The sequence below is a fragment of the Salvelinus namaycush genome, chromosome 6, assembly GCF_016432855.1.
Source record: "Salvelinus namaycush isolate Seneca chromosome 6, SaNama_1.0, whole genome shotgun sequence".
Lineage (NCBI taxonomy): Eukaryota > Metazoa > Chordata > Actinopteri > Salmoniformes > Salmonidae > Salvelinus > Salvelinus namaycush.
Genome location: NC_052312.1, coordinates 38027049 through 38045317, shown reverse-complemented (window position 1 = coordinate 38045317; position 18269 = coordinate 38027049). Strand labels below are relative to the sequence as shown.

General features: G+C 44.1%; 1 protein-coding gene across 6 annotated transcripts in view; it reads left to right on the top strand.

The window, feature by feature from the left end:
* Positions 1-16057: 16057 nt before the first annotated feature.
* The window catches only part of LOC120049964 (liprin-beta-1-like), a 32660-nt gene continuing 30448 nt past the window's right edge, over positions 16058-18269 (top strand). For 2 of the 6 annotated variants that reach the window (XM_038996505.1, XM_038996504.1), the window contains exon 1: positions 17337-17471. The gene's annotated coding sequence lies outside the window, so the exon portion shown is untranslated. Of the gene's footprint in view, positions 16155-17331; positions 17472-18269 lie in introns of those variants that run through there. The other 4 variants (XM_038996503.1, XM_038996508.1, XM_038996502.1 and 1 more) reach the window with 4 other exon arrangements.

Sequence of the window (18269 nt, the reverse complement as noted above, 5' to 3'; positions counted from 1 at the left end):
GGTGTAGTGGTGTATATCGATGACATTCTGATATACTCCACTACATGCACCGAGCATGTGTCCCTGGTGCGCAAGGTGCTTGGTCGCCTGTTGGAGCATGACCTGTATGTCAAGGCTGAGAAATGCTTGTTCTTTCAACAGTCCGTCTCCTTCCTAGGGCATCGCATTTCCACGTCAGGAGTGGAGATGGAGAGTGACCGCATTGCAGCCGTGTGTAATTGGCCGACTCCCACCACGGTGAAGGAGGTGCAGCGATTCTTAGAGTTTGCCAACTACTACCGGAGGTTTATCCGGGGTTTTGGTCAGGTGGCTGCTCCCATTACCTCACTGCTGAAGGGGGGCCCGGTGCGCTTGCAGTGGTCAGCTTGGGCGGACGGGGCTTTTAGGCACTTGAAGGCTCTATTTACCTCTGCTCCTGTGTTGGCGCATCCGGATCCCTCTTTGGTCTTTATAGTGGAGGTGGATGCCTTCGAGGCTGGGATAGAAGCTGTGCTCTCTCAGCGCTCGGGTACGCCACCGAAACACCGCCCCTGTGCCTTCTTCTCTAAGAAGCTCAGCCCGGCGGAGCAAAACTATGATGAGGGGGACCGGGAGCTGTTGGCTGTCGTTAAAGCTTTGAAGATGTGGAGACATTGGCTTGAGGGGGCTAAAAACCCCGTTCTCATCTGGACTGACCACCGCAATCTGGAGTACTGGAGTACATCCGGGCAGCGAGGAGAATGAATCCTCGTCAGGCAAGGTGGGCCATGTTTTTCACCCGTTTTGTGTTTACCCTCTCTTACAGACCAGGCTCCCAGAACGTCAAGGCAGACGCACTGTCCCGGCTGTATGACACAGAGGAGAGGTCCATGGATCCCACTCCCATACTCCCAGCCTCTTGCTTGGTGGCGCCGGTAGTGTGGGAGCTGGACGCGGACATTGAGCGGACGTCACGTGCAGAGCCCGCTCCCCCTCAGTGTCCAGCTGGGCGTCTGTACGTTCCATCTGCTGTCCACGAACGGCTGATCTATTGGGCCCACACGTCACCCTCCTCTGGTCATCCTGGGATCGGTCGGACGGTGCGCTGTCTTAGTGGGAGGTACTGGTGGCCCACTTTAGAAAGAGACGTAAGGGTTTATGTTTCCTCCTGCTCAGCGTGCGCCCAGTGCAAGGCTCCTAGACACCTGCCCAGAGGTAAGTTACAATCCTTACCCGTTCCACAACGGCCGTGGTCGCACCTGTCGGTGGATTTTATAACCGATCTTCCACCTTCACAGGGTAACACCACGATCCTGGTCGTTGTATATCGTTTTTCTAAGTCCTGTCGTCTCCTCCCTTTGCCCGGTCTCCCTACGGCCCTACAAACTGCGGAGGCCCTGTTTACACACGTCTTCCGGCACTATGGGGTGCCTGAGGATATAATGTCTGATCTGGGTCCCCAATTTACGTCAAGGGTCTGGAAGGCGTTCATGGAACGTCTGGGGGTCTCGGTCAGCCTTAACTCGGGTTTTCACCCCGAGAGTAACGGGCAGGTAAAGAGAGTTAACCAGGATGTGGGTAGGTTTCTGAGGTCTTATTGCCAGGACCGGCCGGGGGAGTGGGTGGCGTTCGTGCCCTGGGCAGAGATGGCCCAGAACTCGCTCCGCCACTCCTCCACTAACCTTTCTCCGTTTCAGTGTGTATTGGGGTATCAGCCAGTTCTGGCTCCATGGCATCAGAGTCAGACAGAGGCTCCTGCGGTGGACGACTAGTTCCAGCGCGCAAAGGAAACATGGGAAGCCGCCCACGTCCACCTTCAGCGCACTGTTCTGCGCCAGAAAGTTGGCGCAGACCGTCACCTCAGTGAGGCCCCGGTGTTCGCACCAGGGGACAGGGTCTGGTCCTCGACCCAAAACCTGCCCCTCCGCCTGCCCTGCCGGAAGCTGGGTCTGCGGTTTGTGGGGCCATTTAAAGTCCTGAGGAGAGTGAACGAGGTATGTTATAGGTTACAGCTTCCCCCCAATTACCGTATTAACCCCTCGTTCCATGTGTCTCTCCTCAGGCCGGTGGTGGCTGGCCCGCTCCAGGAGGCTGAGGTGCGGGAGGTTCCTCCGCCCCCTCTGGATATAGAGGGGGTCCCGGCGTACTCCGTTCGATCCATCCTGGATTCGAGACGTCGGGCGAGGGGCCTTCAGTACCTCGTGGACTGGGAGGGGTACGGTCCTGAGGAGAGATGCTGGGTTCCGGTGGAGGAAGTGTTAGATCCTTCCCTGCTACGAGAGTTCCACCGTCTCCATCCGGATCGCCCTGCGCCTTGTCCTCCGGGTCGTCCCCGAGGCCGGTGTCGATGCGCTGCTGGAGCCGCGCGTCAAGGGGGGTGGTACTGTCACGACTTCTAGTCGATGCCTCTCCTTGTTCGGGCGGTGCGCGGCGATCGACGTCACCAGTCTTCTAGCCATCATTGATCTATGTTTAGTTTTCCATTTTTATTGTCTGGTCTCCTTACACACCTGGTTCCAATCCCATTCATTAATTGTTGTGTATTTAACCCTCTGTTTCCCCTCATATCCTTGTCAGAGATTGTTTATTGTTATGTTCATGTTTTGTGGATTGGTGTGCGACTGGTTTTTGTACCCACATTTATTTTATTATTTTATGTGTTAAGTTATTAAAATACTCCATTTATACCAAGTTTAATTCTCCTGCGCTTGACTTCCCTGCCACCTACATACACGACGTGACACTGCAGCATAAATACTGGAGGCTGAGACAGGAGGGGTCGGGAGACACTGTGGCCCCGTCCAACGATACCCCCGGACAGGGCCAAACAGGCAGGATATAACCCCACCCACTTTGCCAAAGTACAGCCCCCACACCACTAGAGGGATACCTTCAACCACCAACTTACCATCCTGAGACAAGGCAGAGTATAGCTAACAAAGACCTCCGCCACGGCACAGCCCAAGGGGGGGCGCAAACCCAGACAGGAGATCACGTCAGTGACTCAACCCACTCAAGTGACGCACCCCTTCTAGGGACGGCATGGAAGAGCACCAGTAAGCCAGTGACTCAGCCCCTGTAATAGGGTTAGAGGCAGAGAATCCCAGTGGAGAGAGGGGAACCGGCCAGGCAGAGACAGCAGGGGCGGTTCGTTGCTCCAGTGCCTTTCCGTTCACCCTCACACTCCTGGGCCAGACTACACTCAATCATAGGACCTACTGAAGAGATGAGTCTTCAATAAAGACTTAAAAGTTGAGACCGAGTCTGCGTCTCTCACATGGGTAGGCAGACAATTCCATAAAAATGGAGCTCTATAGGAGAAAGCACTGTCTCCAGCTGTTTGCTTAGAAATTCTAGGGACAGTTAGTAGGCCTGCGTCTTGTGACCGTAGTGTACGTGTAGGTATGTACGGCAGGACCAAATTGGAAAGATAGGTAGGAGCAAGCCCATGTAATGCTTTGTAGGTTAGCAGTAAAACCTTGAAATCAGCCCTTGCCTTAACAGGAAGCCAGTGTAGAGAGGCTAGCACTGGAGTAATATGATCAAATATTTTGGTTCTAGTCAAGATTCTAGCAGCCGTGTTTAGCACTAACTGAGTGCTTTATCCGGGTAGCCGGAAAGTAGAGCATTGCAGTAGTCTAACCTAGAAGTGACAAAAGCATGGATTAATTTTTCTGCATCATTTTTGGACAGAAAGTTTCTGATTTTTGCAATGTTACGTAGATGGAAAAAAGCTGTCCTTGAAACAGTCTTGATATGTTCATCAAAAGAGAGATCAGGGTCCAGAGTAACGCCGAGGTCCTTCACAGTTTAATTTGAGATGACTGTACAACCATCAAGATTACTTGTCAGATTCAACAGCAGATCTCTTTGTTTCTTGGGACCTAGAACAAGCATCTCTATTTTGTCCTAGTTTAAAAGTAAAAATTTGCAGTCATCCACTTCCTTATGTCTGAAACACAGGCTTCCAGCGAGGGCAATTTTGGGGCTTCACCATGTTTAACCTTTACTGCTCCAGCGTTCCGCCAGCGGAACTCCTCCCACATCCCACTGAAAAGGCAGAGCGTGAAATTCAAAATATATTTTTTAGAAATATTTAACTTTCACACATTAACAAGTCCAATACAGCAAATGAAAGGTACACATCTTGTGAATCCAGCCAACATGTCCGATTTTTAAAATGTTTTACAGCGAAAACAGCACGTATATTTATGTTAGCTCACCACCAAATACAAAAAAGGACAGACATTTTTCACAGCACAGGTAGCATGCACAAAGCCAACCTAACTAACCAAGAACCAACCAAACTAACCAAGAAACAACTTCATCAGATGACAGTCTTATAACATGTTACAAAATAAATCTATGTTTTGTTCGAAAAATGTGCATATTTGAGGTATAAATCAGTTTTACATTGCAGCTACCATCACAGCTACCGTCAAAAATAGCACCGAAGCAGCCAGAGTAATTATAGAGACCAACGTGGAATACCTAAATACTCATCATAAAACATTTCTGAAAAATGCATCGTGTACAGCAAATGAAAGACAAGCATCTTGTGAATCCAGCCAATATTTCAGATTTTTTAAGTGTTTTACAGCGAAAACACAATATAGCATTATATTAGCTTACTACAATAGCCTACCACACTACCGCATTCATTCATCAAGGCACGTTAGCGATAGCAATAGGCACGTTAGCGTTAGCGAATAAACCAGCAAAATATATTAATTTTCACTAACCTTCATAAACCTTCCTCAGATGACAGTCCTATAACATCAGGTTATACATACACTTATGTTTTGTTCGAAAATGTGCATATTTAGAGCTGAAATCAGTGGTTATCCATTATGCTAACGTAGCTTCTTTTTCCCAGAATGTGCGGATATTTCTATTAGACTCTCACCTATTCTGACCAAATAGCTATTCATAAACAATACAAAAAAATACATGTTGTATAGGAAATGATAGATACACTAGTTCTTAATGCAATCGCAGTGTTAGAATTCTAAAAATATCTTCATTACGACATAAGGCTTATGTTATAGCGAGAGAGTGGCCAAAACCTGGGCGCAAAACTACTAGTACACAGTTCGACAGATATATGAAATAGCATCACAAAATGGGTCCTACTTTTGGTGATCTTCCATCAGAATGTTGGACAAGGGGTCCTTTGTCCAGAACAGTCGTTGTTTGGATTTAGAACATCGTTTTTCCCTCTTGAATTAGCAAGCACACTGGCCAAGTGGCGCGAAGCTCTCCTTTCTGAACAAAGGCACACAACGCAACACGCCTAACGTCCCGAATAAATTTCAAAAATCTAATAAAACTATATTGAAAAAACATACTTTACGATGATATTGTCACATGTATCAAATAAAATCAAAGCCGGAGATAGTAGTCGCCTATAACGACAGCTATTCAGAAGGCAAATCCAGGTCCAACTTCGCGCCTTCCTGAAAACATGAAATGGGTGACACGTCATTCCAAGAGGACGTATTCCATCTCAGACCAAGATAAACACTCCATTTCTTCTCTCACTGCATCTTGACATCCAGGGGAAGGTGTATGACGTGCATGTATACTAATAGGTATCATGCCCATTTATAGGCAGGACCCAGAAGAGAGCATCGATTTCAGATTTTCCACTTCCTGGTCAGGAAGTTTGTGCCAAATGAGTTCTGTTTCACTCACAGATATAATTCAAACGGTTTTAGAAACTAGAGAGTGTTTTCTATCCAATAGTAATAATAATATGCATATTGTACGAGCAAGAATTGAGTACGAGGCCGTTTAAATTGGGCACGTTTTTCCCCCAAAGTGACAACAGCGCCCTCTGTCCTCATCAGGTTAATCGAAATGTACAGCTGTGTGTCATTTGCATAGCAATGCCAGTTAACATTATGTTTCCAAATGACATCAGCAAGATGTAAAATATATAGTGAAAACAATAGTGGTCCTAAAAGAGAACCTTGAGGAACACCGAAATTTACAGTTGATTTGTCAGAGGACAAACCATCCACAGAGACAAACTGATATCTTTCCTACAGATAAGATCTAAACCAGGCCAGAACTTAGACCAATTTCGGTTTCCAATCTCTCCAAAAGAATGTGGTGATCGATGGAATCAAAAGCAGCACTAAGGTCTAGGAGCACGAGGACAGATGCAGAGCCTCGGTCTGACGCCATTAAAAGGTAATTTACCACGTTCACAAGTGCAGTCTCAGTGCTATGATGGGGTCTAAAACCAGACTGAAGCATTTCGAATACATTGTTTGTCTTCAGGTAAGTAGTGAGTTGCTGCGCAACAGCTTTTTCTAACATTTTTGAGAGGAATGGGAGACTCGATTTAAGCCGATAGTTTTTTTTATTTTCTGGGTCAAGGTTTGGCTTTTTCAAGAGAGGCTTTAATACTGCCACTTTTAGTGAGTTTGGTACACATCCGGTGGATAGAGAGCCATTTATTATGTTCATCATAGGAGGTGTCACACCCTGGCCATAGAGAGGCTTTTATTCTCTATTTTGATTCGGCCAGGGTGTGACTAGGGTGGGCATTATAGTTTCTTTATTTCTATGTTTTCTGTTTCTATGTTTTGGCCGGGTATGGTTCTCAATCAGGGATTCGTTGTCTCTGATTGGGAATCATACTTAGGCAGCCTGTTTTGCCACCTTAGTTGTGGGTAGTTGTCTGTGTTAGTGGCCTGTATAGCCCTAGTCAGCTTCACGTTTGTTTTTGTTGTTTCTTGTTTTTATTGTCGACATTTACAAATAAAAAGAAATGTACGATCACACGCTGCACCTTGGTCCGGTCATTTCCACCCTGACGACGATCGTGACAGAACTACCCACCACAAACGGACAAAGCAGTGTGGTAAGGAGGAATGGACATGGGAGGACATCCTGAATGGGAAAGGATCCTGGACGTGGGAGGAGATCCTGGCGGGAAAGGATCGCCTGCCCTGGTGGCAGGTGGAAGCAGCGAGGAAAGCGGAGGCAGCGAGAAAAAGGAAGGCCACTGGCATTACTCATCTCATGTGTATATACTGTTTACTATACTATTCTATGGTATGTCATTCACTTTATAATGCTTACATATCTTGCATTACTCATCTCATATGTATATACTGTTTTTCTATACTATTTTACTGTATCTTAGTCCATTCCGCTCTGACATCGCTTGTCCATATGTATATAGTCTTAATTCATTCCTACTTAGATTTGTGTGTATTGGGTATATGTTGTGTAATTTGTTAGTTATTACTTGTTAGATATTACTGCACTATCGGAGCTAGAAACACAAGCATTCGCTACACCTGCAATAACATCTGCTAATCACGTGTATGTGACCAATAAAATTTGATTAGATTTGATAAGTCGGAATATTGCCTAGCTTCCTTTGACAATTTGTACAACCTGTGACCAGCTCATCTCCAGCTGTTTATTTGCCATTCAACATGTGTTAGAGCCAGCTTATCTGAATTCACCACAGGGGCGTGTTGAGGCTATTGCTTAAACAGACGGATTTTGATGGGGATTTTTTAAATTATGCTAATTAAATCCCGGGGCGAGGATATCAACTCTAGGGGGTTAAAGTCAGGACAACCTGCCCTCTACCTACTCCTGAAACAAGAAATGGCTCCACTCCAGTCCAATTTAGTGCTCCACTACAACTTTAAGCGGATCAACTTGACCTTTAGCTCCTGTGGATAAAAGCTTCTAGCTTGCTCCCTATTGGTGCCTTCAATCAAGGACATGAGACATTAGAGTCACTCTAAAGTCACTCTGAATTCTTTCGCTCTCAGGCCATTGCTGTGCACCAGAGTGCAAAGAGGCAGTGTCACCATCTATACCTGCGGTGCTACCCATTCACCCTCAAACCCTTCCATGTCAATCTCCATTATGATGGATCAGTCATATCGTCTTTACACAACTGCCATAGCCATGGTCTTTAAAGACAGTCGTAATACATACAATGTATACAGGAGGGTACATTAATCTACTGTACGGACAGACAAATATGGGGGGGTAAAAGGTTTTCATTAGGAATGAACAACAACGTACTGTGCGATATACACAAGGTACTAGCACAAACTGTACTTTCAAACTAATGCTAATTACATAGTGTGATTGCTACAGTCAAAAAGTCAGCACCAAGCACGTTCACATGATGAGTACCCTCGTAATGACTCCATACTCAAGATTCCATATGGATTTCGGAATTAAACAGACCGTTGAAGCAATTTTCTGATTATGTGCATTTCAAAACATGTGTTTACTGCTAGTACACAGCGGTCATGTTGGTATACAGTATGCCAGATGGTGAGATGCTGGAGGATGGGCATGAAATGCAACACATAAGAGTGAAGTCTATTTGAGAGTATAATGACTATGGTATGTTAGCATGGCAACAGCATAATGGCTAACTTTTGGGCAAGATGTGAAGTTCTAGAACATGTAATTCTGTCCTGTTGTTGTCATAAGTGGTCCATTGACCTAATAGCCAATGTGGCTCACAGTGTGTCTCACTGCAAACGACAAGGAGTCACATAATACACAGCTGTGGGAGGATATGGGCACTAGATGTTTTTTTCATACACTGTGTGGTAGAACCACAGACTGTACATTATAAAGGGTCAAGCTAAAGCACTGTGTGAGAGCTAGTTCAATGCTGCATGCTGCTCTTAGCACTGTGCAATCAGAGCACACAAACCTTCCTTTGCTTCACGCGAAATACGTTTCCAAGATGGCGTAGCAGTCGGAAGTGTGTTTTGTCTTGTCCCGTGTAAATATAGTTTTTCCTCGTTTTTTTTCGTATATATTAGTCAGTTAGCCACTGCTAGTGGTCTTCACCGTTAACTCAGCCAGCCTCAGCTTGGTCAATACCTGCCTGTCTGCACAGCACAATATCAACCCAGAGCATATTGGACTGCTTTTTCTCTACCACATCTCCGGATTCCTACCGCAAGCTCTGAACCTTTACACCGGATCATCGCAGCTAGCTAGCTGCAATCCGAGTGGCTACACCTTGCTAACGTCTCTGTCCCGAAGAAAGAACCAGTTAGCCTGGAGCTAGGCCCATCTCTTGGGTAGCCGAAGAGGTCCACCAGCCAATTCTTGGGCTACAATACCTCTTTTGCCAATTGGCCTGGACCCTTTACTGATGACACGGAGCCCCGCTGATCCATCATGACTGGTCTGCCGACGTAACCGTCCGAGGTGGTTTCAACAGGCTCTTCTGTTGCGACGTCGCCAGAGGCCCATCTGCTCTCCCCGGCCCGCTAGCTGTCTGAATCACCATGTCTCCAGCTCGCCTAGCGTAGTAGCGACTACTGAATCGGCTCCCTGACTCATCTATTGCTACTCATTGGACCCTATGATCACTCGGCTACACATGCCTCTCCCTAATGTCAATATGACTTGTCTATTGCTGTTTTGGTTAGTGATTATTGTCTTATTTCAGTGTAGAGCCCCCAGCCCTGCCCAATATCCCTTACATAGCGCTTTGTTCATCCCCCCCACACATGCGGTGACCTCACCTGGCTTAACTGGTGCCTCTAGAGACAAAACCTCTCTCATTGTCACTCAATGCCTAGGTTTACCTCCACTGTACTCACATCCTACCATACCCTTGTCTGTACATTATGCCTTGAATCTATTCTTCCACGCCCAGAAATCTGATCCTTTTACTCTCTGTTCCGAACGCACTAGACAACCAGTTCTTATAACCTTTAGCCGTAACCTTATCCTACCCCTCCTCTGTTCCTCTGGTGATGTAGAGGTTAACCCAGGCCCTGCAGCCCCCCAGCACCACTCCCATTCCCCAGGCGCTCTCATTTGTTGACTTCTGTAACCATAAAAGCCTTGGTTTCATACATGTTAACATTAGAAGCCTCCTCCCTAAGTTTGGTTTATTCACTGCTTTAGCACACTCTGCCAACCCTGATGTCCTAGCCGTGTCTGAATCCTGGCTTAGGAAGGCCACCAAAAATATCTGAAATTTCCATCCCGACCTACAACATTTTCCGACAAGATTGAACTACCAAAGGGGGCGGAGTTGCAATCTACTGCAGAGATGGCCTGCAGAGCTCTGTCACACTATCCAGGTCTGTGCCCAAACAATTCGAGCTTCTACTTTTAAAAATACACCTTTCCAGAAACAAGTCTCTCACCGTTGCCGCTTGTTATAGACCCCCCTCAGCCCCCTGCTGTGCCCCGGACACCATATGTGAATTGATTGCCCCCAATCTACCTTCAGAGTTCGTACTGTTAGGTGACCTAAACTGTGATATGCTTAACACCCCGGCCGTCCTACAATCTAAGCTAGATGACCTCAATCTCACACAAAGTATCAACAAACCTACCAGGTACAACCCTAAATCCGTAAGCATGGGCACCCTCTTAGATATCATCCTGACCCACTTGCCTTCTAAATACATCTTTGCTGTCTTCAACCAGGATCTCAGCGATCACTGCCTCATTGCCTGCGTCCGTAATGGGTCCGCAGTCAAACGACCACCCCTCATCACTGTCAAACGCTCCCTAAAACACTTCAGTGAGCAGGCCTTTCTAATTGACCTGGCCCGGGTATCCTGGAAGGATATTGACCTCATCACGTCAGTAGAGGATGCCTGGTTGCTCTTCAAAAGTGCTTTCCTCACCATCTTAAATAAGCATGCCCCATTCAAAACATGTAGAACAAAGAACAGATATAGCCCTTGGTTCACCCCAGACTTGACTGCCCTTGACCAGCACAAAAACATCCTCTGCATTAGCATCGAATAGCCCCCACAATATGCAACTTTTCAGGGAAGTCAGGAACCAATATACACAGTCAGTTAGGAAAGCTAAGGATAGCTTTTTCAAACAGAAATTTGCATCCTGTAGCACTAATTCCAAAAAGTTTTGGGACACTGTAAAGTCCATGGAGAATAAGAGCACCTCCTCCCAGCTGCCCACTGCACTGAGGCTAGGAAACACTGTCACCACCGATAAATATATGATAATAGATAATTTCAATAAGCATTTTTCTACGGCTGGCTATGCTTTCCACCTGGCTACGCCAACAGCTCTGCACCCTCTGCAGCAACTTGCAAAAGCCCCCCCCCCCCCCCCCCCACACTTCTCCTTCACCCAAATCCAGATAGCTGATGTTCTGAAAGAGCTTCAAAATCTGGATCCCTACAAATCAGCTGGGCTAGACAATTTGGACCCTCTCTTTATAAAATGATCCGCCGAAATTGTTGCAACCCCTATTACTAGCCTATTCAACCTCTCTTCCGTATCGTCTGAGATCCCCAAAGATTGGAAAGCTGCCGCGGTCATCCCCCTCTTCAAAGGGGGAGACACTCTAGACCCAAACAGTTATAGACCTATATCCATCCTGCCCTGCCTTTCTAAAATCTTTGAAAGTCAAGTTAATAAACAGATCCCCGACCATTTCGAATCCCACTGTACCTTCTCCACTATGCAATCTGATTTCCGAGCTGGTCATGGGTGCACCTCAGCCATGCTCAAGGTCCTAAAAGATATCATAACCGCCATCGTTAAAAGACAGTAGTGTGCAGCCGTCTTCATCGACCTGGCCAAGGCTTTCGACTCTGTCAATCACAGCATTCTTATCGGTAGAATCAATAGCCTTGGTTTCTCAAATTACTGCCTCGCCTGTTTCACCAACTACTTCTCAGACAGAGCTCAGTGTGTCAAATCGGAGGGCCTATTGTCCTGACCTCTGGCAGTCTCTATGGGGGTGCCACAGGGTTCAATTCTTGGGCCGACTCTTTTCTCTGTATATATCAATGATGTCGCTGTTGCTGCTGGTGATTCTCTGATCCATCTCTATGCAGACGACACCATTCTGTATACATCTGGCCCTTCTTTGGACACTGTGTTAACAAACTTCCAAATGAGCTTCAATGCCATACAACACTCCTTCCGTGGCCTCCAATTGCTCTTAAACGCTAGTAAAACTAAACGCATGCTCTTCAACCGATTGCTGCTCGCACCTGCCCGCCTGACTAGCATCACTACTCTGGACGGTTCTGACTTCGAATATGTGGACAACGACAAATACCTAGGTGTCTGGTTAGACTGTAAACTCTCCTTCCAGACGCACATTAAGCATCTCCAATCCAAAATTAGATCTAGAATCGGCTTCCTATTTCGCAACAAAGCATCCTTCACTCATGCCGCCAAACATACCCTCGTAAAACTGACTGTCCTACTGATCCTTGACTTTGACGATGTCATTTACAAAATAGCCTCCAATACTCTACTCAGCAAACTGGATTTATTCTATCACAGTGCCATCCATTTTATCACCAAAGCCCCATATACTACCCACCACTGCGACCTCTATGCTCTAGTCGGCTGGCCCTCGTTACATACTCGTCGCCAAACCCACTGACTCCAGGTCATCTATAAGTCTTTGCTAGGTAAAGCCCCACCTTATCTCAGGTCACTAGTCACCATAGCAACACCCACCCGTAGCACGCGCTCCAGCAGGTATATTTCACTGGTCATCCCCAAAGCCAACACTTTCTTTGGCCGCCTTTCCTTCCAGTTCTCTGCTGCCAATGACTGGAACGAATTGCAAAAATCCCTGAAGCTGGAGTCTCATATCTCCCTCTCTAACTTTAAGTATCAGTTGTCAGAGCAGCTTACCAATCACTGTACCTGTACACAGCCAATCTGTAAATATCACACACAACTACCTCATCCCCATATTGTTATTTATCTTCTTGCTTTTTTGCACCCCAGTATCTCTACTTGCACATCATCATCTGCACATCTATCATTCCAGTGTTAATGCTACATTTTAATTATTTCGCCTCTATGGCCTATTTATTGCCTTACCTCCCTACTCTTCTACATTTGGACACACTGTACATAGATTTTTCTGTTGTGTTATTGACTGTACGTTTGTTTGTGTGTAACTTTGTGTTGTTGTTTTTGTCGCTCTGCTTTGCTTTATCTTGGCCAGGTCACAGTTGTAAATGAGAACTTGTTCTCAACTGGCCTACCTGGTTATATAAAGGTGAAATACAATATATATATTTTTTTTAATCTAATGCTCTCAGAGATAATAAGGACATGCTGAATGTGGTTCAATCAATGAGGTAGAACAAATTGTAATGACATACTTATAGTAATTCCATGTAGTCCTGTAAAGAGCAAGTACATTCATATGTGTCCCATTATCAACTGCCTGTTATTACTGTAGGTAGTTATAGCATATTCATCATATCTTAGTCAAGAGCAGGTGACTCATTTCCTTCCAGGTCTATCCCTAAGCTGTAAGAACTGCTCCAGCTCCACCTGCTGGTTCTTTAGTCTCCTCTGTCAATCAGAGCTCCATTGTCAGCCGTTCTCAGGTAGCTACTGGATGTGCAGGCTTTTGCTCTACCCCGGACAAACACTTACCTGTTCCAGAGAATCCACTGGTTTGTGCAAAAGGATGCAAACAGAGAATTAAACCCATGCATATCTAAAACAACAACAATGACAAGCATATCGCTACACCTCAATAGCATCTGCTAAATATGTGTATGTGACCAATAAAATTGATTTGATGTAAGCCTAATGCCAGTGAATATCAGCAGCTGATTTAATTACGGTACCTACTTTTGTTATAATAATTACATCCTTTATCTATTTAACCTGTGACTGTAACCTCCTCCGGAAAATGAAAGTTCATTCAAGTGGTGATTTTCAGAAAGAGATATAAACAAAAATATGTTCACATTCCTCCAGACTTAATGGAATCTCCCATGAGGATGTGTAATAAGTGAACGATAGAGTTTACAGTAAATTAATTGCTGGATCCACCCAGTTGCCAAGGTGATAGCCACAAGGAATTTATTGTTTCAGGAATGTGTTGTTTTTGCAGTGCTGCTGGCTATGTTGGATATATTGACAGTATCAATTATGCACTGTGTCTGTTAACCTTTCACGAACCTCAACCCCGTATCCGGGATCACCCCCCACCCCCCCCCCCCACACTGATTAGCATCGCTAGCATAGCGTCACAATTAAATAGTAGCATCTAAATATCATTAAATCACAAGTCCAAGACACCAAATGAAAGATACAGATCTTGTGAATAAAGCCACCATTTCAGATTTTTAAAATGTTTTACAGGGAAGACAAAATATGTAAATCTATTAGCTAACCACGTTAGCAAAAGACACCACTTTTCTAACTCCATCAGTTTCTTACTCCATCAGGTGCTATCACCAATTCGGCCAAATAAAGATATTGATAGCCACTAACCAAGAAAAAACCTCATCAGATGACAGTCTGATAACATATTTATTGTATAGGATAGGTTTTGTTAGAAAAATGTGCATATTTCAGGTAGAAATCATAGTTTACAATTGCACCCACCATCACAACTCGACTAGAATAAATACAGAGAGCAACGTGTATTACCTAATTACTAATCATAAAACATTTCTTAAAAATACACAGCTCACAGCAATGGAAAGACACAGATCTTGTGAATTCAGACAATATTTCAGATGTTCTAAGTGTTTTACAGCGAAAACACAATAAATCGTTATATTAGCATACCACATGTGCAAACGTTACCCGAGCATTGATTCAAGCCAAAGAGAGCGATAACGTAATCATCGCCAAAATATATTAATTTTTTCACTAACCTTCTCAGAATTCTTCCGATGACACTCCTGTAACATCATATTACAACATACATATAGAGTTTGTTCGAAAATGTGCATATTTAGCCACAAAAAAACGTGGTTATACAATGACAATACTAGCAAAACTAGCCTGAAAATGTCGGGCGCCATTTTGGACAGTGATCTGGCGTAATGAATAACTAATCGTAAACTTTACTAAAAAATATAGGGTGGACAGCAATCGAAAGACAAATTAGTTCTTAATGCAATCGCTGAATTACATTTCTAAAATTATCCTTACTGTGCAATACAGGGTTCGCCAAGCGAAGCTATACCCCAAAAAATGGCGGAATATGCGTTTAAAATTTTTCGACAGAACAACGATTTATCATCTTAAATATTTCTTACTATGAGGTGATCTTCCATCAGAATCTTGGGCAATGTATCCTTTCTTGGGTCTAATCTTCTTTTGGTCGAAAGATGTCCTCTTGTCCGTCGAAATGCCCACTAACGTTCGACCGGGACCCCGAAACGTGCCCGGCGCTTCAAAGTGCATCACAAAGCAATGCCTCAAAATCGCACTAAACGGATATAAATTGCTATAAAACGGTTTAAATTAACTACCTTATGATGTTTTTAACACCTATAACGAGTAAAAACATGACCGGCGATATATTACTGGCTAAACAACAGCTTGGAAAGAGAGCAGGTCCGACGTCCATCGTGCGTCAGGCGCAGGGAGCAAAAGAACGGTACATCCGGTCTTTGGCCTTTTATACAGGCCCTGATTGCGCAATCGACTCCATTCAAATTGTCACCACTTACTGACATCTAGAGGAAGGCGTGGGCAGTGTTTGTATCCTCATAGCATTTACAGGGACATTAAAACTGACCTGGGACCAGAGGCCAAGATTTCTGAAATCTCACTCCATATCAGGAAAAGTGCTGTAGAATGAGTTCTGTTCCACTCAGAGACATAATTCAAACGGCTATAGAAACTAGAGAGTGTTTTCTATCCAATAATAACAATAATATGCATATTGTACGAGCAAGAATTGAGTACTAGGCAGTTTAATCTGTAGAGCAAATTATGCTAATGCGAAACAGCACCCCCTATAGTGGCAAGTTAAAACCACTAGAGAGAGCCATTTAGCTTTACTCCAGCAGTGGCAGTCAGAATTGATTTCATGCCCAGAAAAGGTTAGTGGACTATACTCCACTCCGTGGTGAAGGGAGTTTCTGGTTACGCCACCAACAGAGTAGAGCAGAGTCCAGCATTGTGGAATCCAACTTTGACTACATCGGTCAATACTTCAATTTTTTTTGTTGCGAAATGCCTACTGTGTACCTATGTTTGTTCTCTGTAGTTGCGTGCCTTTGCTGAAACCCATACTTTTCAATAAACGTTAATCAAATACAATCACCAACAGTTACCTTGTTGAGATTCAATTGGCACATAACGTAGTTGCCATTTTAGAGCAACAAGCAAACAGTCGGTGGTTGTATTTTGATTTCAGCAAACAAAGGCACGCAACTACAGAGGACAAGCGTAGGTACACGGTAGGTGTTTCACAATTTAAATGTTTTGAAGTATTTACCTTAGGCGAATCGATGTAGTTGGAGCTAGATCCCACAAAGCCTGGTCTCTGCTCTACTCTGTTGGTGGAGTCATCAGAAATGTCTTTCACCGTGGAGTTTAGTACGCTAAGCAAAGGTATGCTCAATTGGCTGTTGGTTTATTAGTTTGTATTTTATTATTATTTAACATTTTATTTAACTAGGCAAGTCAGTTAAGAACAAATTCTTATTTACAATGACAGCCTACCCCGGCTAAACCCTCCCCTAACCCGGACGACGCTGGGCCAATTGTGCGCCGCCCCATGTGACTCCCGATCACTGCCGGTTGTGATACAGCCCGGGATCAAATCAGGGTCTGTAGTGATGTCTCTAGCACTGAGATGCAGTGCCTTAAACCGCTGCACTCGGGAGCTCAGTAGCATCTTCCCAGTAGTATCTTCTCCTTTGATACAACTAGGATTCAATCCTGTGTCAACTTGTCTGTTGACCACTGTTATTTTCAGAGGGCACCCAATTTCCATCATTTCCCAACTCTAAACTCATTGTACTGATTACTGAAGCCTACAGCAGAATGCTCGCCAAGCTAAATTACGTTGCGTAGAGAGCATCATTATCAGAACCTAAAATGATGAAATGATGTCCTACATCATAGCCGCTCAAAGATAGAGACAAGGAGCAACACTCATAATGTACCGTTTTTGTGTAAAAACCTGACAGACATAATCTGATAATCAACAGTTTTCTAGACAGCTTGGTGGAGCAACAACATAATATTAATATCAGTATGATATGGTATTCAATATGATTTATATTAATAAAATAAAACACATGAATAAGATAACTTACACCCATATAGATGTTATTTGGCTCATGTATAATGGTCAGTTTTCCATTAGTTATTTTATTCCCTCCAAAATGAAAACCAATAGTCTGCCCCTGGACAAGGCAGTAAACGCACTGTTCCTAGGCCGTCATTGTAAATAATAATTTGTTCTTAACTGACTTGCCTAGTTAAATAAAGGTTAAATATTATAATTTTTTTATCCAAAAGTAATTTTGCCTACACCGGGTTGAAATTGGATTGAATAGCAACACTATGGAGTAGTCTGTGATTGGCCTTGGTTGGCGCATGCGCAGTGGGATATACGGCAAACTTGTGGAAGTTGGGAATTCGCTATGCAGCTCTATCAAAAGGTGTTGCGTACGGCTCGAGAGAGCACTGAAAAGTGAACTTTTGGAATAGCGTTAAGGTCGCTCTTCAAGAAGTTGACGCCTGTGAAGTTATTCCTTTTGAATTGGGTAAGTTTAAAAAAAAGTTTTTTTTATGTGAAAATTTGTATTTCAGTTATAACGGACCAGTTTTTTTTGTACTTTGACCGTCAATTGTATGGTTTGTATGGGTTAAATTTAGTCTGCGCCATTGGATTATATATGGCCAAAAACAGTCGTTTTTCTATTAAATTGGAAAACAATAGAAAACATTTGAGACCAACTTAATTGTTAAGTTATTTTCTCATTGACTTACGAAACTGCTGTGCACAGCTGTCAGTACGTTAATCAGTTGAGACCGCAAAAGCTTTGGCAAGCTGAGGAAAACAATGAATGGGCAACAGTTTGATACATTTTCACCTTTACCACAACTCGTGATTATGGTTACAGTGTAGCAATGAGCAATAACATCACTAATATTAAAAAGTGTTGCATACCACTGAAGTTTTTACATACTGGTCAGTGGTGTAAAGTACATAAGAAAAAATACTTGAAAGTAACGTTACCACTTAAGGAGTTTTTTTGGGGGGGGGGGTATCTGTACTTTACTATTTATATTTCCGACAACTTTTACTTCACTACATTCCTAAAGAAAATAATGTACTTTATACTCCATACATTTTCCCTGACACCCAAAAGTACTCGTTACATGTTGAATGCTTAGCAGGACAGTAAAATGGTCTAATTCACACACTTATCAAGAGAACATTCCCGGTCATCTCTACTGCGTCTGATGTGGCAGACTCACTAAACGCATGCTTCATTCGTAAATGATGTCCGAGTGTGCTTCTGGCTATCTGTAAATAAAATGGTGCCCTCTGTTATGCT